This window comes from Lolium rigidum, chromosome 7, assembly GCF_022539505.1.
Source record: "Lolium rigidum isolate FL_2022 chromosome 7, APGP_CSIRO_Lrig_0.1, whole genome shotgun sequence".
In the NCBI taxonomy this organism is placed as follows: domain Eukaryota; kingdom Viridiplantae; phylum Streptophyta; class Magnoliopsida; order Poales; family Poaceae; genus Lolium; species Lolium rigidum.
In genome coordinates this window covers 197,308,383-197,328,572 of record NC_061514.1, presented here as the reverse complement: position 1 = coordinate 197,328,572, position 20,190 = coordinate 197,308,383, and the positions used below count along the sequence as shown (strand labels likewise).

General features: G+C 44.0%; 1 long non-coding RNA gene across 13 annotated transcripts; it reads left to right on the top strand.

Annotated features, from left to right (window-relative positions):
- Positions 1-12,646: 12,646 nt before the first annotated feature.
- On the top strand, positions 12,647-18,981 carry LOC124676655. 13 transcript variants are annotated; one of them, XR_006993741.1, is made up of 9 exons: positions 13,336-13,571; positions 13,657-13,748; positions 13,826-13,942; positions 14,038-14,126; positions 14,218-14,308; positions 15,323-15,396; positions 16,629-16,716; positions 16,850-17,919; positions 18,175-18,981. It is a non-coding gene; the product is annotated as an uncharacterized LOC124676655 (long non-coding RNA). The 13 variants fall into 13 exon arrangements; XR_006993742.1 differs by having other exon boundaries at positions 15,323-17,919; positions 18,175-18,274; positions 18,378-18,427; positions 18,506-18,981; XR_006993732.1 differs by adding an exon at positions 12,647-13,072 and having other exon boundaries at positions 13,396-13,571; positions 15,323-17,919.
- Positions 18,982-20,190: the final 1,209 nt, after the last annotated feature.

Here is a 20,190-nt window from a genome sequence, read left to right as displayed (position 1 = left end):
CAATTTTGGCATGATTTGTATTAGGGTTCATCACCATGGTGTGATGCTAAATAGGGATAAATACGGTTGTTGTCTCTAAGGATATGAACTAGGGTTTACACTTGGTTAACCCTATCTGATCATCTAGGTCTGATGCAGATGAACACATGGGATACCCATCTTATTAATGATAGGTTTTCTACATTTTATGTGGTCATGGCAAATATTTAGTTGTTATTATGGTTCTATGACTACTATTGGAGTAACATGATCACATGTTAACTTATGGTTTAGGTTTGGGAACCATTTAGGGTTCATATGAAGTAATGGAGCTAGGGTTCCTAATTGGGTTAGGTTTTTAGGAATCACATGAAATGATAAGGTTGGAATATCATTCCATAAGGAACTAGGGTTTCCTAATTTACCATATAGTTCTTAAGTTGATAACCTCATTATAGTTGAAGTTATTAGTAATTTTGAAATAAAAACAATGTTAGATTTGGCATTTTATTATTTTTAATGAATTAATAATTAAGGTAATTATTAATCAGGGTTTAAATCCTCTAATAAGGATTTAATAAATTAACAAATAAAGAAAATTAATTTTAAGATTTTCTTTATTTATTTACTGGTTTTTATTTAATTTGGAAAGTTTTCCTAATTATTGAATTTTTAATTCAATTAAGAATAAAAGAAAAGGCTTATTTATTAAGTTTAAAACAATTAAATTTTTATTAAAAATAAAAATTTCATATTATATTTTTATTTGATAGAGTTTATTTTTCTAAGAATTTTGATATCTCATTTATATTTTTCTGGGTTAATATGAATTTTTTATAATTATTTGAAGTTGCAGATATTATTGAATTTTGAAATAAAATGAATAGAACTACTAAACGTACCCAGGCTACTGTTACCCGCAGGCACAGACAGGTGGGGCAGTGCCACGTTGGCTGCCACGTGGTGCCGATGTGGCAACCATGTGCATCACCGGCGGCCAGTGGTGGTCGTCGCCGGCGATTCCGCGTTTCCGCGGGGGCGTGTGCGTGCGCATTGGAAAGAGGACGCCGAGTCGAACCTCGTGGCGGTGGCGCCGCTCCGGTTTGGTCATCGGAGCATGCTCGCCGGCGAGGCCAAGCGGCAGCGCTCGTAGTCGTACGGCGCTACGGCGATGCAGGGGATTAGGGAGAGGGTTATGATGCTCTGGAGGTTCAGTGACTCACCAGGAGCATGATGAGCTTGGTGGCGAGGCGAATGGAGGTCTGGTTCGCCGGAATTAATGGATGCCGGCGTCGGAGAAGATGAGGTCGTCGGCGACGATTTTGAGCGCGGCGACTCGATTCCTCTTGCAGGAAGAACAAGTCGAGGACGGCGGTCCCGATGGTGGTCACGGCGAGGCTCGGGGTGGTCTCTGTCGACGGCGACGGCCGGAGTTCGTGGGGCTAGGGTTTCGACATGGAGAGAAATTGAGCAGAGAGGGAAGGAACTCGGTTCAGTGTTCGTCGTTGGGCTTTATACGGCGTTGGAGAGCGCCTTGTCACGCCTTCGGACGAGGAGGGATCGACATCGACGATGGGAAGTCGAGTACGCCGTCGTGCTGGCCTCCAGCACACGGAGAGGATGAGGATGACCCTCTCCCGATCTTTTGACGAAGGGGTATGTGGCTTGGGCTGTTTCTGGTGTTGGGCTGGACTATGGGCTGCTGTGGGGCTTGGTTGCTGGGCTGCAAATTGGGCTCCTCCTGGGCTCCTTCGGCTGGCACGGTCCAGGTAAGCCCCATTCTCTTTTCTTTCCTGTTTTCTTTTTATTTCATGTCTTAAATTCTGTTTTGAATGCAGATTTTATTTATTTTCTATCTTGCAGGTATTGCTCATTTAATTCTTATAAGGATTAGTTCAAGGTACTGCAAAGTCTTGAGTGTGTATTTGCAAATTTAATAAGGTACTATAACATTGGTTTATTGATTGGTATGGTATTTGGATTAATTATCCAAATAGACATAAATTTGAATATTGTCATGGGAAATAATCAAATTATTTTCCAATTGATTGTTTTCTTGTTTAATGACATGTAGATTTTCATTTGATTTTATCTTGCAAGAAACCATCTCGAGTAATTTAATGGCATGATTTTATGTGCAAACATGTCTCTAAGGACTTGACCTCTTATTTAATAATGTTGTCACTTGCCTATTATTTTATATGCATAACTATGTGTTAATGAATTGGAAATCCTACTAGAACTCCTTCCAAGTTTAGTACTAGTATTATAGTTTAGTAACACCTTAAAATACCTAGAGTAGGTACTACTCTTATCATGGTTTGGTCTTGATTATGAGGATAGGTGGTTGATCACCACACTTGGGTTTCCATTATAGGATTTAGCACTAGGTTCATCTTATGTTCAATAATTGAAGCATAAGATATAACTAGTGAGCAATTCTAATTATATTTACCTAAGGGCACATAGTTTGGAACTCAAATGTGAACTAGGTTTATATTTGGGGTTACCCAAGTGATGCACCAACTAGGATTGAGGTATGGTTTAGGGTTTTACTAATAGTTCCCCTGTGATTTTATGTGTTGGAGAATATCTGCTTAACCCACTAGGGTTTAACTGGTAATTATATATCTTCAAAGCATGATCATGGATTAGACATGATCAACTTGTTCTTAATGTCTTCTACCTCAAGTTCTTAGGGTTTATGATCATTACTCAATTTATAATGATCAAGGTTTGGCTTCCTAAGGTATCTCTCATTACAGAGGTTCTCACTTCCATGATCAAGCATTGTCTTGATCAATTAGGGTATAGCACTTCTATTTTACTTTCTAGGATGGGACTACTATGGTTGCCTCAATAGTTTATATCCCAGGAGAATGCCTGAGATAAAAACTTATAGTTCTACTTAAGGAATGATGATTTAATCACCAGGACATATGGATAGTTCTCTCCCTTAAATTTAAGTGTTGTCTCAACTAACTTGAGTGTAACACCATAGCTTGAGCTCTCTCTCTCATAGGCATGGTTTATTCTAGGGTTTAAGTGTACTCCTACTATTTTCTTAGGTATCTAGGCTAAGACTCCACTTGGTTATCATATTGGGTTGGATTAGTCTCCTCCTTACTTTATCAATTCATGGATATAATCTTATTCCATGTGATATTAGGTTATCTCACCACTCCAAGTTGAAATGGTTTACAACCTAATACTTTAGTTCAAAGGTTGTCCTTTAGTCTTAAATAGGTAAAGCTAAGATTGATATGAATGGTCTCTCTCATTTGGGAAGGACTACAGTGCTAACCTAAGGTTAGGCTCCATAGAGAATGATGTGTTCATCCATTTCTATGTTTAAGATAACTGGTTTCTCACTCTAGGGAATGTCTTGAATAATATCCTAGGATTTCTCTTAAAGATGATGATTTGAATACATGGATGCATATCCAAGGTTTAGCTCAAAGCTTGTCATTGCTTCTCTAATAATTAACATAGAACTCTCACCACTCTAGGTTTGATGTATAATAAATTTGAATAGAGAAGAATGTATAATTCTGGAGTTGATCTCCTTGTCATGTGTTCAAGAATGAAGTAAAATGAATACCATGAGGTTCTTGGTAGGATCAAGGATTAGTTTAAGACATGGAAAAGATAAGTGAAGAATGGTTTCTTCATTTTATTGTTACTTGATTTACCATTGAATATATGTTCATATGTTATGGCAAATAATACCATATTATGATCTTTTAATAAGATCAAGTAATTGATCCTTGATTAATATGTTATTGTGTTGGTTTTAGTTCCATTTGATCTAAACCTTTAGATCAAATCATCTCTACCCAAAACAAGGTTTTAAACAAAGTCACATTGAGGTTTATAGCGCTTGACTTGATGAGCTACTTTAATTCCACCAAGGTCAAGTGAAACTTCAGTTACTGTGACTGATTTACTTTAAAGCGCGAAAATTTCCCAGATTTTCTATGCATGAATGCAATGCACACATCTGATTCCTCTATTTTTGTAACCCCATTTCCTGGCATATTACATCTCTCTTAGTACTTGGCGAATGAAACCAAAAGTACTCCACAGTCAGGCACAGGGCTTCTCCGCTGGTGCTCATGCTGACGAACGCCCGGCGACGTCCCCGTGCTAGGTGCGGGCGCCTGCTCCTCGCGTGGCCGGCAGAGTCGCCTCCCCCGACGCGCGCTTGGCTGCAGCCGCCCTTGACGAGGCTCCTGGTCGGCGGCGGCGAGCGGCGGCGCCCTCCCCCAAATTGGAAGCAGGGGAGGCCGAATTGGAGCGGACAGGGGAGGCTCGCCCGGGATTCCACGGGTTCCCTGCGGCGGACGGGGGAGAAAGGAGGTGGCGGTGGTCGATGAAGTGTCCCCCACCGCCGAGGAGCCCCGATTTGTTCGCCGCGTCGCGCGGAGGGGCAGACGTGGATCAGCGTCGCTAAGAGCCACGAGGCGGCCGTGGCCGGACTCCGCGCCACCCTCGACCAGCTCATGCAATCCCCTTCCGCGGCAGAAGGAGCGGCTGGAGAGGGCGGCGAGGCGGCGTCCAACAAGTCCAGATCGGCGTGCAAGGCATGCGGCGAGGGCGAGTCGTGCATGCTGGTTCTGCCGTGTCGGCACCTATGGCTCTGCCCCGCCTGCGACGCCGCCGTGGACACAAGCTCCGCCCGACCTCTCCGCCCCTGCCGCAGCCCCTGCCTCGTCGCTCCCCAGGTCGGCGGCGGCGCGCGGGGTGCTGCCGGCCAGGGCGGCACACGGGGGACAGGCGGAGGGCACGGCAGGAGGACCCTCGATGGCCAGCCTGATGGCGGTGGCTCCCCCGGCGCTTTCTCGATGGAGGTGGCCTCCCTCGACGGCCAGCCTGATGGCGGCGGCTCCCCTGGCGAGTTCCCGACGGCGGCATTATCTTGATGCGTGACGAGATTGTTTTGGAGAGAGGGAGTGAGTGAGTGGTGGAGATGAGGGGATAAGATCTTTTTTTTTGAGAGGAGGGGGATAAAGATCTTGTATTAGCAGCTTTGCAGTATGACGCGTGACGCCCGCATCCAGCTTCACCTCATCACATGCTAACGGCAGAATAGACGGCGTTAGACACGTGTCGGGTAGAAAACGCGTGCTCACGTACCCATGTGATCACCGGGATTCATCCGTTCTAAGTGTTTCTTTTTGGTTTCCATGGAATTACACACGTGACATATACAATCATATTTCCGAGTGTTTCTTTTTGGTTTCACCAATCTACCTATCATCTTCTGTGATCGTGTATCGACTCTATGAGAAGAGATCTGTTAGAGTTAGAGACTAATAATATAACTTGGAGGCCTAATACGTAATGCTTATTTTTTTTAAATAATAATATTTATATCTCATGGACGAACGAATTTGAACATTCGGATGCACAGTAAGTAACGTTTCTTTCTATCTTGTGGTCGGGCGGATTTAAACCCTTGATTCACTGCATCAAATCTCGATGACAACGATATATAAGTGTATACTAGGAAATAAACCCGTGCGTTGCTACGGGTTAATTTTTTTTTACCGAACCGAACCGTCACATCCATCCGGAGAAAACTCCTTTCCTTTGTCCTTCCCACTAACCCTCAAAAGATTTTCCCTATTGCACGCAAGGCTCCACCCCTATCCATGCTCGCCTGCCCCCGACTCCGCCCCCATTTCTTGCTTGCTGCTTCTTCTTTCTGCCCTCAGGCGTTGCCTTCCCCTTCCCCTTCCTCAAATTAACTTGTCATGGTTCCTTGTTCAGGAAAACACAAAGAAAATATAAATAGGCGGCAAATGTGGTACTAACAGAGCAATACTTCAGGTCATTCAACTGCATTGATATATCTACTCAATATTCTCGTATTAACCACCTAACGAAAGATCATAAAATGCACATAACAAACCGAGGAGCACTTATACCAATTCCAATCTTACCTGGGAGGCTAAGTAATGAAACATTTGCATCATGGAGTAAACTAAGTGATACACAAAGTCCAGTGCTCGGGTTTGCTTCATAAAACTTAGAAGTAATTTTTAAAACCATAAACAAGCATCAGAAAGAAGCTTCTACGGGATGTTTGATAGGATCAAAAAACAAAACATATACTCTTTGACATATAGTACATAACTTGCAAATAAGTAGCAACAGTACCCCTAGTAATGATTATGACAGAGTGAGCACGGAAAGCGTCTTCATGGGAGGCTACTGAAGAGCGGCAACTTTGTTTTGCAAACGCTCTGAACAGCTACGACTCTGTTTTGCAACAAAGCACATCAGAATCTGAGACTTCTGTCCAATGTAAATCATTAGAGCAAACATCATATTTGCCAGGGAACCTGATGGTCTGTATTAACTTGCTGACATTTTGTTCGCGCCAGTTTGGTCTCTGCGCGTAACGGAATCGGCGTATGCCTCTGTATGTGATTCTGAATTGACTGCATTATTCTTCTTTTTAAATCATGTATCCAATGTAAATAGTAGTACCCAAGTCTACGCCTGTGTTTGTTGCACGTCCACTGGAAGCCAGCCGCGACAGCGCCGTCCCATCTCGAAGGCGAAGGTCATGGATGACTGTGAAACCGAAGGTTGCATTTCCCGTGCCGTGTCACAAGGTTTGTGATGAGAGGCGGAAGCTTATTTCGAGAGATTGGTCCGGTACTTTAGCCATCGGTGTATCCGCGCCAGAGTGTCTTCCACTGGCCACCTCCGCTACACCGCCTTGCGCCGGCAACGGCGGAGGGCATCGTCGGCCGCTTCGACTGTCGGTGGAGAGAAGAGCCGAGCAGAGTGCTTCCCCGCATGCTGGCTACAAGATGCCGCCCCTGAGTCCGCAAGCCCACCTACCACGACGAATTTCTGGTTAAAAGTTGCAGAGAGAGGAACTCGCCATGGCTCTGAAGTATGTCGGGCGGCCTAGGCGCGGTAGTGCTCCTCCGCGTCTTTGGTGGAAGAAACGCCAGGAGATCTGATCGTGGAGAGGTGGCCCTTGCGCCACTGTTGTTCATGCCGCCGTCGCCTATTTTCCACTCTCTGATTCTTTGTCGGGCGCCCTGGTGGCCGGCCATGCTCGTTTCCCTCCGTGCGTGCGCCGCCCTCCGCCCAGCTGCACGAGCTCCGGCCAGCCATCACGCCACGCAGCCTGCCCTCGAGTTCAACCGAGACGACGTCCTGGCCTCCTTGGCGACGACTTGGAGCTCCCGAGACCAAACGCGAACCTCGGGGAGAGAAACAGATCTATCGTGAGTCGGGATCCAAGGGAGGAGACTGCTTTGCCACCACCGTCAAGACGCGTTGGATGCCGCCGGGTGGTCATGCGCTATGGAGGTCACTCTCGCCGGGAAGCCGCGCCCGTCGGTTGCAAGCCAAGTTCCGCGCGCATCCAGGGCGCTGTGCAGGGCGGGGGTGAGCTCCGTTGGGGACGGGCGGAGCTGAGAGCGCGACACCAACGGCGCCGAGGCACGTCCTCCTCCCCACCGAAGCGTCGATCTTGGCCAGCCACGTACCTAATCGTTCGCCGCCGCCGTCGTCCTCAGTGGGTGGGCGGTTGTAGCTCAATCATCGTCCTCGATCTAGCGTCGCCGCCACAATAGGATTAGCTAGCGTGGGGAGAAGAAAGCTCTGCCTGCAAACGAACCGGTCTTGGCAATTTGCTGTAATATGAGATTTGGTGGGATGGCAAAATCGTCCAAAAAAAAGTTGGACGAAAATTTTGGCAGAAACCTTACTTCCTTTATTATGTATAGGTATAGACTAGCACAATACCCGTGCGTTGCTACGGATACACCAAAGTTACCATATCTTTGTAGCAAAACAATTCTATTTTATTTTTATTAAATGCTAATGATCAATACAAACATAATTCTTCTACGCATCTAAATTAAACTTGTTTGGTTCCGGGGGAAGATTTACCGTATGAGCAACGCCGAGCGCTTGCGGCACTCCAGGCAAGGTCTCGGTGTGAAGTACCTAAATGGAACTGTAAAATTTTGCTAAAAAACATGTGTTTCACATTAAATGGTCAGCATATGCCTGTTCGCATGTTCCTTGGCAGCTCAACTTGACCCACTTCATTCCATAGAACATTTGTGGTTGTCAAAATAACAAAATTTTGGGTCATTTCTCAGTTTCATGAATGTAGATCAAACTTGAATCATTGATCGGTTCCTCAACTCGCGAGAGAAGTCTGGGCTAGCCAGCGACTGCGCTAGTTCCTAGCTCGACCAAACTGAAGTCTTTTATTTGTAGTGTGCCCAGGCTCTGAAAAATTGCTAGGTCCGGCCACTGGTTCCTATGTGTGGCCAAATAAGATCCTAAATGTAGGAAGCAAATTTGGTGCACATGAGCACAAGTGCTCTCAGTTTTTAAAATATTTAAAAACTGTATTTCTGCGTTTCAAAAAATCATCATATTTATTCCATAAATACATACACATGTTCTAAATATTTATACAAAGTTTCGGTAGAAATTGCATTGTATTTTGAGCTATAGGAAAAAAACAAATTTGTGGCTACGTATAGATGTATATATTTGTCAGAAATTTGTCTTTTTTGTATAACTTAAAATATAACATATTTTTCTCTAAAATTTCTACCGTACCTTCAAAATGTTTATATGTGTGTGGGCATGTGTCAAATACACTTTTCGCTAAATGTACACATATCTAATAGTAAAAAACATCAAAAGTATTAAAAAAATTAAAAAAAATGTAGATGTATATAATCAAGACTTGTGTCAACATGCGGAAAGTCAACTCTACGGGTAAAGTTCATATATACTTTAATCTGTCATTATTGTAGCTACCATCAGAATCACTGCTGCAGAATTGCAGATCTCCACAAAATCATCAGTATCACTAAATATGATTTACAGGAACAACTTCTGTCCGGCTAATCCTCTCGTCTAGATAGGTTGCTCATGTTACTGTTGTGGATTGACTTATGTCTCTGAGATTTCCAGGGGATTAAAAAACGAGAAAACCAGAAGGTTGGGTGCACACGACCGATCAAAACAAAGCCTGTATTCCTCCTTGATTCCTCGCCGCGGATCGGGCACTATATGCTAGATGAGAAAACCAGCATACAGTACACGGTAGGTCAGTAGTAAGGCTTTGCCACAAAGTGATTAACCACCTCGGCATCGATGGCAGACGGCCATTCACTGCGCCGGAGGCAGCTGAAAAACATTCGCTACTGCTTCAGCACTAAGTGCATGAAAACCAGGTGGTTCTGCTTCCTTCCGTCTTCACTGCAAGCCGGAGGACCGCGACCCGCGCCTGCCGCCGCTCCCGCCGTCGCCGAAATTTTCAGTGTGAAGTCTTCGGATGTCATGGTTTACAATCTCGCAGCTGCTTCTAGCTGGCCGCCCACGAGAGGTCCGAGATGTCATGTCAGTCGGAGAGATCACCAGGGAAGCCGACCAGGAAGAGCCCGGGCTCTGGCGAGCTGGGGCTTGCAGCTGCCGGCGTGCCGCACTTTGCCGCTCATGGCGCCACGAGGAGATCGACGGCGTCCCTTCAGCGCTGCCTATGGCGTTCAGTCCATAGCTCCTGTGCTTCGCGCCTCCTTCGTGGCTCATCGGCCACGCGAGCCTGCCGTCGTCGTCGGCGCGTCGCTGCAGCAGAAGTCGCATCATCACGTACTGACATCGTACCTATAGATCGTTCGTCCCGACTTATCTCGCGAGAGTGAGCACAGTGCGTGCGCACTCCATCTCCTTTCCGGCGAAGATGAGACTCTGCCTGGAATAATCACGGTGATGGTCTTGACGAAGAACTGCATCTTGGCAGATTGACCAACAGCAGCTTCCTCGTTTCTTCGTTTGTTCAATCGATGGTCGTGTGTTAGGGAAGGTATTCGTTAGTTTTCGTCGGTCGACCTCGCCTCCGCGATTCACGTTCCTCCTCGATCTTACGTGTATGTATAGGCAACCAGGGCCCAGGAGTGGGAGCTAGGAAACGTGCTCGCTACAAAATCGTAAACGCCAGTCGAGGCGGAGTTGTTATAAAAAAAAATATCTGCAGAAGGCCGGTCCGATCCGGTTTTTAGGCGAACGATTTCTTCTGTCGTGCGGGAGGTGAGTTGACATACATCGCCACCGGGTTTTTTTTGACGTACCAAGCGATCTTTTTACGTACGGACACCACCGATCGCCATCTAATAGGTAAGATAGGAAATGTGCCCGTGCGTTGCAACGGGAGAAACAAAATAAACTTTCTCAGTTTCGCATTTTCTTTTTTTTGCTGCTTCTTCCATTGGAGCATGAGTCGACAGAGTGCAAGAAAACGACAAATTTGACTCTCTATACATCAATATGAAGCACTCTCTAAGAAGATGTCTTTTCTAATTGCAGTGATATTTTAATGGACTCTCTAATTATCACTCTCCAGATTTCACCACAACTATACAACAAAACTATCTAATTGAGTGAAATCTATAATTAGATTCTTGATTTCTTTTAACTACCAAAACTATACAACAAAACTATCCACATACAAAATTCATCCAAAAGATTAAATTCACATTTTTAAAGTAATTTTGAATTATATTAGTTTGAAGTGCAGTCTTTTATGGAACGTAATCCTGCCATGTAGCGAAAAACAATTTCCGTATAAAAAACTCCCTTCATCTCTTTTGTTGGCACAAAGGAGACTAATATATATATAAGAACCATATACTTTTATGTGAGGTTCAAGTCTTCGTTAAAGATGCTGATGGGACCAAAGTTCTTGCATCACTGGTGGGCTAGTGCGACGAGAGAATGTATTGCATAATTGCATTGTTAAGTGATGAAACATTTTTTTTGCGAAACACAGTACAGTTAAAGACGCTCACACATACGCGCACACACTCACCCCAATAAACGTACGCACGCACACCCTACACAATGGCTACACCTATGAGCACCTCCGAGAGACTGCGTCGAAGATCTAATCCGGCGGGTCTTGAGATTAGCGAAGTCACCATAGGCGCCTCGCCGTCGACGGGAACGTCTCCTCCCACTAAAGAATATTCCGCCTTTATGAGATGTTAAAGTTTCAAATCCGGGATTTAAACTCTGATAAGCTGGGGTGCCACTACCCTCCTAACCATCCAACCACAGTTGGTTCTCGTGATGAAGCATACCTGATGGGCGAGCATCGATACCTGTAAGCCGACTTGTTGCACTGACTTGCTAATACGTTTGTCGATTTCTTTTGCCAATGCAACTTTACGAATATCCAAAATACTGTGTCCTCGCGCTAAGCAGAATTATGACTCCTATTTGGTTTCGTAACAAATCGTGGGCACTTTTCAGCTTCCCCTACCTATATAGCCTGCAGTCTGACTGTATTTTTCACCGCTTGAGGAGGGCGATGCAGGCGACGGATCAAAGCCACTTCGGAGGTGATCAGGTAAGTTTAAACACGATCGATCGCCCAACCATTATCATCATTGAGCAGTTAGGTAATCTGAAGCTTCGATAATAACGCCTCTGTTTTGAAATACTCCAGCAGCACCAACTTGCCCAAAACAAAATGAGGTTGGCGAGGCTTCTCCAGCAGCACCAGCTGACCAGCTTGCTGTATCTCTGAGCTTTGCATGACATCCTTCTCTCTTTGTTTCCTTTATCCTGCACAAGATTGCTCTACCTCTTTGTGCAAGCTTAACGTCGTTATTCTGAACATTATTATCCTGAGGTGCTCCTGAGGCATGACCACCGTCGGCAACGAGGCTCATGAGACTGCCATAGATCGAGAGCCCCATTGTCAGCCACGCGAAGACCATCACACTCGTCCAGCACCACTGGCCAGTGGCCACTCCCGCCCACCCTCTCGCTCGCCCCTCTCGTCGGCGTCGAATATGGTCGTACATCGGCAACGGATGGGCGCGCGTGGGCAGAGTCCGCTCGAGTGCGCGCACGCGCCGGAGATCCTGGCCTGCTGCCAGCAGGAGGCCGTCCTGGACAGGTCCCGTGGCGCCGCCATCCACCCCGACGCCCGACGTCATCCTCTTGTCTGAACTTTAGCATCCGTCGCCTGCTTCAATCCCTCCTCGTCCTCGTCTTGGCCATGGCGAGCTGGCGGCGGTGTGGCATGCCTGACGTCGTCCCCATCTTGTCTGTAGTAGTCGTAGCACTCGTTACCGCTTGCCATGGCTAAACGCCGGTGGTGTGGCCTCCTCGACAGCCCAACGTCGTCCTCTTGTCTAAACTTGAGCAACCGTCGCGGGCTCCAATCCCTCGTCTTGTCCATGGCGAGCCACCGGCGGCGTGGCCTCCTTGAGCCAGATCGACGTCGTACTTTTCGTTTTCCAATCTCTGGTTCTAGTTTTCCATGCCGCCGACCGTACGATCGATCACAACGTGGTTAGTTATTTCTCGTCTTCGCTGCCGTCGGCCGGACGTACGTAGGATCAATCAGGGTGTGGTTATTTATATAAGGCCAGTATCAATTGCGTTGGAGATGGACTCTTCTTTTTGCGTTCCAGATGGATTCTGCTTTCACGTGTTGCCTGAACCTACGATACGATGGTTATTAAGAACAAGCAAGTGCGTGTGGGTAGGGCGCCTTCTCAGCCTATCCACGATAGCGAGCTGCCGTGCACCGGTTGGGTCCCACCAAGAGTTGGAGCCGCCTCCAGTTAGCACCGCCCCCCCCCCGTACTACTTCCCCTCTCGCGTCACGCGACCTCCCCCTTTCTTCGATTCTCCAGCCCGGCGGCGCCTCCTCGCGTCTCCAGCCCGTGCCTTCTCTTCTCCCCTTTGGCCCTTTCCCACAAGCAATCCTCGTCACTGGATCCGTCGCCGGAAGAGGAGGAGTCCTTGCGGCCGTCGTCCTCGGTGATGAAGGCGCCCATGTCCTTGCGGCGGCGATGCGGTGGGGCGAGTTCCCGTTGATGAGATGATGTGGTGCGAAGGGGGTGGCGCGACGACGGTGGGGAAGCAGCGGTGGTGCAGCTAGGCGGGTTGCTGGTGGGGCGGCCAGGGAGGCGGCTGGGTGGTGAAACCCTAGCAGGGAGGCATGGGGCTTGTCCCTAAGCATCAGCCTCTGCTGGTTGCCTCCCCCGCTGCCGCCAAACAATCCACCACCGCGGAGGAAGAGAGAGTGTGTGCTTTCCTCCCTCGTTTTTTTATGCATATTCTCTATTCTTGTTTCTCATCCGTGCGTAGGTGGATCAGATGCTGCGCGTGGTAGTCTCGGTTGAGGCTTCACATGCAACGTGCACCTGGTCCGCAACATCATTTACGGTGGCAGCTTTAGAATTTGATCATGACTGTCCGGGATTTTCCAATACACGATGATCTGCATTTCTTAGTTTTGATCCGTTCAAGTTGGCTCAGGAGAGTGTGAAATTTATGCTGGTAATTTGTACATTGGTCACACATTTGATGTCATTGATGTTATAGTTTTTACATATTTGGGGATAGGTTGCTTCTCCAGACATGGTAGTTTGATTTCTGCATCATCACTTGGTATTGCCAAGCCAGCCTCTAAGGTTGCCAAGAAAGAAAGCAGTGCTGATGATGACAGTTCTGAAGAAAGCTCCGGTAGTGACGAGGAAAATGACCAATCAGTATCAGTGAAAAAATCCGCTCAGAATGAAGTATGATTCGAGTATATTTATGTTGTTCTAAGCTTTCTCTCCTTTGATAGATATTTGACTTCATTCTTAATTTTATGTGTTGCAGCCAAAAACTCCTGCCAGCAGTAGTCAAGCTACTACTGTGTCAAAGACTGTTTTTGTTGGGAATTTGTCATACAATGTGGACAAGGAACAAGTGTAAGTTCGTGAGATGTCATTTTTTGCACTTTTCTGAAAGATGTTGTTCTTGACCTCTTTTGTTCCACACCCCGTAGGAAGCAATTTTTAAGGAGGCAGGTGAAATTATTGATATTCGTGTTGCGGCCTTTGAATATGGGAAATCCAAGGGCTTCGCGCATGTTGAATTTGCTACAACTGAAGCTGCTCAGAAGGTACTTACTACATTTCTTGGTCATCTATAGACCAGCTGATCTGTGGAGCAAGCATTTAACTGCCATATTTGGTTACCATGTTCTGAACCTGATAGGCATGCAAATTAAATGGCCATGGTTTGATGGGGCGGTCTGTCAGGCTTAATTTTGCTCAAGAGCGAGGCGCGTTTACTCCTGGCAGCGGGTGATTTTTTATCCCACTGTCTGTGTGATTATCTTCCTGAAAATTGCTTGGATAAGATAATCATTGTTGAGCCTAATTTTTCAATGTTCAGGAGGGACAACAATTCTTTCAAGAACCCTGGTCAAAGCTCTAACAGTACTGCCTTTATTATAGGGTTTGATTCTTCTCTTGGGGAGGATCAGGTGATTAGAAGCGCTAAGCATTTTTTTTCTTGGTACTTAAGTGATAAGCTTATAAATGTTGGATTTCCGCAGACATTAGTTTAGGTTAGATAACGTGTATTTCATCTTATATTCCCTATTTCAAAATCGTTGTTTTACTTATGATGATTACCACATATCTAAATTTTAGTTGTTGATCCATATTTTCGTAGTTGAGACCAATTCATCAAACCCTCTGAGTAAGAAGTTAAGAAATACTCTTTGTGTTAATATTACTCCCGAAAATAATCATGTGCTATCAAAATGGTCATCGTCAAAATACTCTATGTTATTTTTCTCTATCTAGACTTGATCACTCATAATGTCTTGTTTTCCATTTCCTTCCTATATGAATATGCATACAAGGGTACCTCATACAAAGAAAGTTAATTATATTTTCTATTTCGTTGTGAGAGGGATGAAGTTACGTAGTTTTACTGTTAAATAGTAGCTCGCGCTGCCTCTTGTTATGATGTGTTGTAGGTTAGAAGAGTGTAATTTAGTTTAAGCTAAGTTCGGGGTGAACCATATTTAAATTTCAGGTTTACAAATCACAACTATAGTTTGTAGTCTACGAAGTTGTGGAGAGATGGGCAAGAAAAAATTGCATATCACTCTAAACTTATAGGAATGCTGATGACCGTCGGTCACAAAAAAGATACGAGTGATATCAAGTAGGGCCATTTATTTTTGTCCGAATTTTCATGTGTAACCTGATATATATTATTGAGGCATATTAATCTGTATGCTAAATTTTCAAGATGCATCCTGGAATATTAGACACAAGGTGTGTTGGATGTCTGCTATCTTTAGATTCTTACAACCTTTCCTCAATCTTTTTTAAAGGTGTATGCATATTTATTAGGACATTCATTTCTGATGGTATTACGATATCTGTCGTGTACGCATCACTGATAACACAAACATCTACGACATCCATATTTATTTAAGCTAGGAGGCTAATATAACCTTGTAACCAATTGTGCCTTTGTGCAGGCTAGCAAACCTGCATTCATTGTCTGCTATCATATGTAAGTTCAATTTTCAGAGGCAGTCTCGTAAGTAAGAAGGTATTTTTCTATATTTGCTTCTGTAAATGTTCATATATTTTTTATCACACCATTGGTGTTAGATGTCTTGATTAGGAGGTTATGCAATGATATACATTTGGAATAAGCGAATCTAGCATTGTAATGCTTCAGATTTTCTCTTTCGGTAGAGTGGATGTCATGTGCTTTGGGTTCGGACTTGTTTTCTGTTTGAGGCTAAAACGTGGTGAACTCGATTTGTTTACCCTATGCTATCATCCCACTGAAACTATCTCCCCTCACAGTATTTGTTTAACATAGTGATACCTACTCTACCTTGACCATGTGTATTTGTCTAGGCAAGAAGCTTTGTTGTTCTGTTTTTCTTTTCCGAAATTAGCTTCTGCCTTCACGTACAAACTTAGAGTTTCCAAGGCAATTAGTTACCTCATTCCTTTGTCAATATCAAATTATGGGGCAGTTTTAGTAGCGTGTTACATGAAAAAAATGCTGCTTCTAGCCTGATTTAGATCGCTGTTATAATTCTCATCATGCTTGAATTTCCTATTTCGGGTGATTATGCCGAACCATGTGAGACTCGGGACAAAATAATCATTCAGTGACAAAGGAATGAATCATGGATAATAAAGACAGCTGCAGGTTGCACCTAGCCGTTTGTGTTTCTGTAGTAGGGGAATGCATCCCATATTTGCATTAGACTGGTTAGATACATGAGACTCAGATTTCGCAAAAAAAAAATACATGAGACTCCGAGCAAGGTAATACAATTTCTCAGTGATTTTACATAAAAAATGCTGCTTCTAGCCTGATTCAGATCGCTGTTATAAGTCTCATCTATGCTTGGATGTCCTATTTGGAGTGATTATGGTAAGGCATGTGAGGGTTTTTGAGTCATTTTCTCAAAATTACGACAACTCGCAACTAAACAGCGACTTATGGCGACTGTACAATGACTTTTGTCGACTAAACACTGAGTCACAGGGCTGGTGACTCAGTTTTGAGTCGGGACTCAAATACCTTGTTCAAAAGTATTCATCTAGCCCCTCATCAAGTGCAAGACCTGCTTCTACTTTCTCCATCGATAAGCCTAATTCACATACCGGTTCAGATCACCACCTATGGCTTGTACCATCCTTTTGGTCATTATCTCTCTCCATGCTTTTGATGTTGGTTTCAGAACTTTCCTAAATGTTCAGTCTGTAAATATAGCTGTCCATATGATGGTTGGATGATCATAACTCACTATTTGACAGGTAGATGGTGTTGCAATAACTCTAGCCAAAGAATGGTCAGGCTGGCATGCAACTAATTTTTTTTTGCATCCACGTTCCCAGCATAGAGGTACCCAAAATCTGTAGGTGTTGTCGCACTTCCAGTTCTAGATTTAGTGCTATTCAAATGTTAAAAAATTGTATCATAGCATTGTTTGCTTCACACCACAGCCCATGATTGTTTCTCACCATCTTTACTTTAGTGTTGATGATTCTGAGCAAGTTGTTCATTAAGGAGGCTAAGATTTCAGATAGCAATAAAGCCTTTTATATGCATGGTAAGTTAGTATATGGTTGTAGTATATTCATATGAATTATATTACACTGTTGCAAATTACAGTATTTAATTGTTGTACGAGGAAAACCTTGAAGGTTCTTTGCTCGTGGTGAAATGTAAAATGCGCCGGTTTAATTTCATTGTCCTTACTAATAACTAAAAAGAGACCCATGCTGTTTATTAGTTCACAGGCATTGTTGTGCCTATAGTTGTAGATTTTTTATTAGTAACTTCAAAGGCATTGTTTTGACCTGTGACCACCCATGCTCAAGCTTCTAAAATTTTATACCATGAATTGCAAGAGCATCTTGCTTGGTTTCGTTGACATGGTAATATGTAATATTTCCAATAAACATCAAATCTAGAACTTATTTAGCCTTGGTATTTGTATTTTATGACACACATTTGATTGATTATGTAAACTTATTAGGATGCTTGTATGAAGAATGCAGAGAAACAATATTGTGACATGGATAATGTTGCTTATATTTTACAAAGATTATTTCTTGGCATATATATCCTCCCTTGTCTCATTGTTTTTATGCAATGCAGAAATTCAATCATCTACCAAAAAACCTTTGCTAATTGTTATGCTTGTTCATAGCATGATTTATCTGCTTTCTTATGCACTACAGATTTTGTAATAGGGAACTTTCCTTATGTTGTGCATCTTTCCACTACAAGAACAACTTAAATATTCACTTCAGGAATTTCAGTTGCTCTCTTTTTCCGAGTGTTATGAATTGATGCCTACACAGTTGCCTATCATGCATTGCTACATTCTAGACTGCAATTTTGTTGGCCAACCAAGGGACCAGCAAATGCTGATGCATCAAGTGCCTGTCTTTTTTAACGTTTCAGCCTTTTTTAATTTCTATGATTTAATGACCTGAATATTATTAGGAGATGATACACTCTTCAATTTTTCATTGACTACACAATTGCTCTGACCTTTTTATGGAACCATGAGTCTCCCACCCATTCCTTACATTGCTTGTGAGTTGGCTATAGAAGGTTTTTTGGCTTTTTTTTATTTATCCATAAGGAATTATTTGGTTCTTTTAATTAGGAGATGATACACTCTTCAATTTTTCATTGACTACACAATTGCTCTGACCTTTTTATGGAACCATGAGTCTCCCACCCATTCCTTACATTGCTTGTGAGTTGGCTATAGAAGGTTTTTTGGCTTTTTTTTATTTATCCATAAGGAATTATTTGGTTCTTTTAATTGTTTGGGTTTTATGATAGGCAAAACGGCGCATCACTTTCTTTTATGCTGTAAATTAGCCTAAGCTTCTGTTTATTCCCCTTTTCCTGAACTGAACCGATCCTGCTACTCGGTAACAAGGTGGTTCGTTGATCCACTCCTTAACTGTTTGTGTTGGCTTCCTATTTTTCATGAGTAAAATATGGTTCTGGAGAACATCAGACGAAACATAGTGTTTTTGCAGGCTGGTCTGATGGGCCTCCACAGTGAGGATGTCAATTATCCTAAGAAGAGGTGCATGATGTTGTTTGTTTAGGTCGCGTTTCCATCTGCTACTGTCATTGTTTACTCGTGTTTCTTCCTCTTTGGCAGGGCGATGTGGCCACTGTATTTACAAGTTGAGAATCTTCTTCGGCCGATCGACCAGAAAGAAAGGAAAGTACTTCCATGCATGTTCAGTGATTCGGGGCTATCTATGGAAGGTGTCTTCATAGTATCATTTGCTGGTTCTCTATATCCTGTTATTTTTCCTGTGTAAATGCTTCTGTGCATCCTCCTTTATTTCCTTATAGGTCCCGATCCATCTTGGTGCTGTTGCATGCTCCTTTCGATCCAGTCCTCTTTTCCTTTGTATGTGAATTATGCATATGCTCATGTCGAAATGGTGATGTGTAATACACTATTGAATTGAATTGAAGTAAACCTTTTTTATCTGCAAAACAAAATCCACAAGGTGCCTTGGTAGGCTCACACAACAACTTTCATGTTCTATGTAAAGTACTTGTTTTTGTGTAAATGATTTCCCTATGAGAAACAGGCTTGGTACCACCAAATATCTTCTGAAATTGAAATTGTAACCCCTATACGTCTGAAATGGTACCACAGCATACATGTTGACACATCATATTTCACTGCCCCATTACAACCAGCTTGAGAGTAAAAAAGAGAAGGCATCGCACGCAGTTCTTTGGAATGATTGGGACGCACCTGACCGGCGAGGAGGCGCCCCATGGGGCGCCCCAACCACTAGTTTGAGGAAAGTATGTAGCGTGTACGAACAAAACTCTACTGCAGATCAATTAGCTCTGCTGGTGCGATGTACAAAGCGTAAAATATGTTGGACGAAAACGTATTTACACGGACCAAACCAAGAAAACATTAGCTCCTTTATTATTAGGTATAGATATAGATTGACCAAGCTAGTGTACATCGAATCCTGATCGTTAGTTGTTTAGCATCAAATCACCAACTTTTAGGCTAAATATCTACTTTGGTACCATTTAATTTTACATTATACAGACAAAAATCTACCGTATTTTTATGTTGTCGTAAAAAAAAGATCTAACTCGAACATTTTATATGTTGGCATTTTTTCTAGAGAGAAACCATGACTGCTTCGTGTAATTGTTTGTGTACACCACTTTAGTTTTAGAGTAAAACTTCAATTAAACATCCAATTGGACCTATTTATTTATTTAAAATGTAAAATGCATGTAATGACACGTGTGGTAGACCAAAACCAAGACGCAAATTGACGCCACATAAACATACACGCGCGCACGCACGAGAATACACGCAGCAAATCTTTTCTACTGGATCACGTGCCCATGGACTCCATTCACACATGAAGAAACACCTACCTGCAAGCTCGATTCCAGCAGTCGGAGCCACCGTCAACTCCAGCTAGGTGATTGGGGAAAAGTGTGTGTGCCAAGCGAGACGAACAAATCGGTTGCCGTCGCATCCGTCACCGAGCCGCCGCCGTGCTGGAAGCCCGCTCCCGCCACTCGCTGTAATCTCACGAAGATTCTGCGCCTCGTTGCCCACGAGCTGTGTGCTCAGCGCCGCAAGCCTCAAGCCCATCATCTCCGGCTTGGTATCCACGCGCGGCCACCAGGCCTTCCTCTCTCGTGCCCAACGCCGGACCTCTTCGCCTCCATCCCAGCTCATCTGCTGCGTCTCCACAATCTCGGCCAGTACCTCTGTTTGTACACTGAGCCGGCCTTCTCCATCAATTTGCACTGATTTTTTAAGCCACCGACTCCAAATTTTGGAGC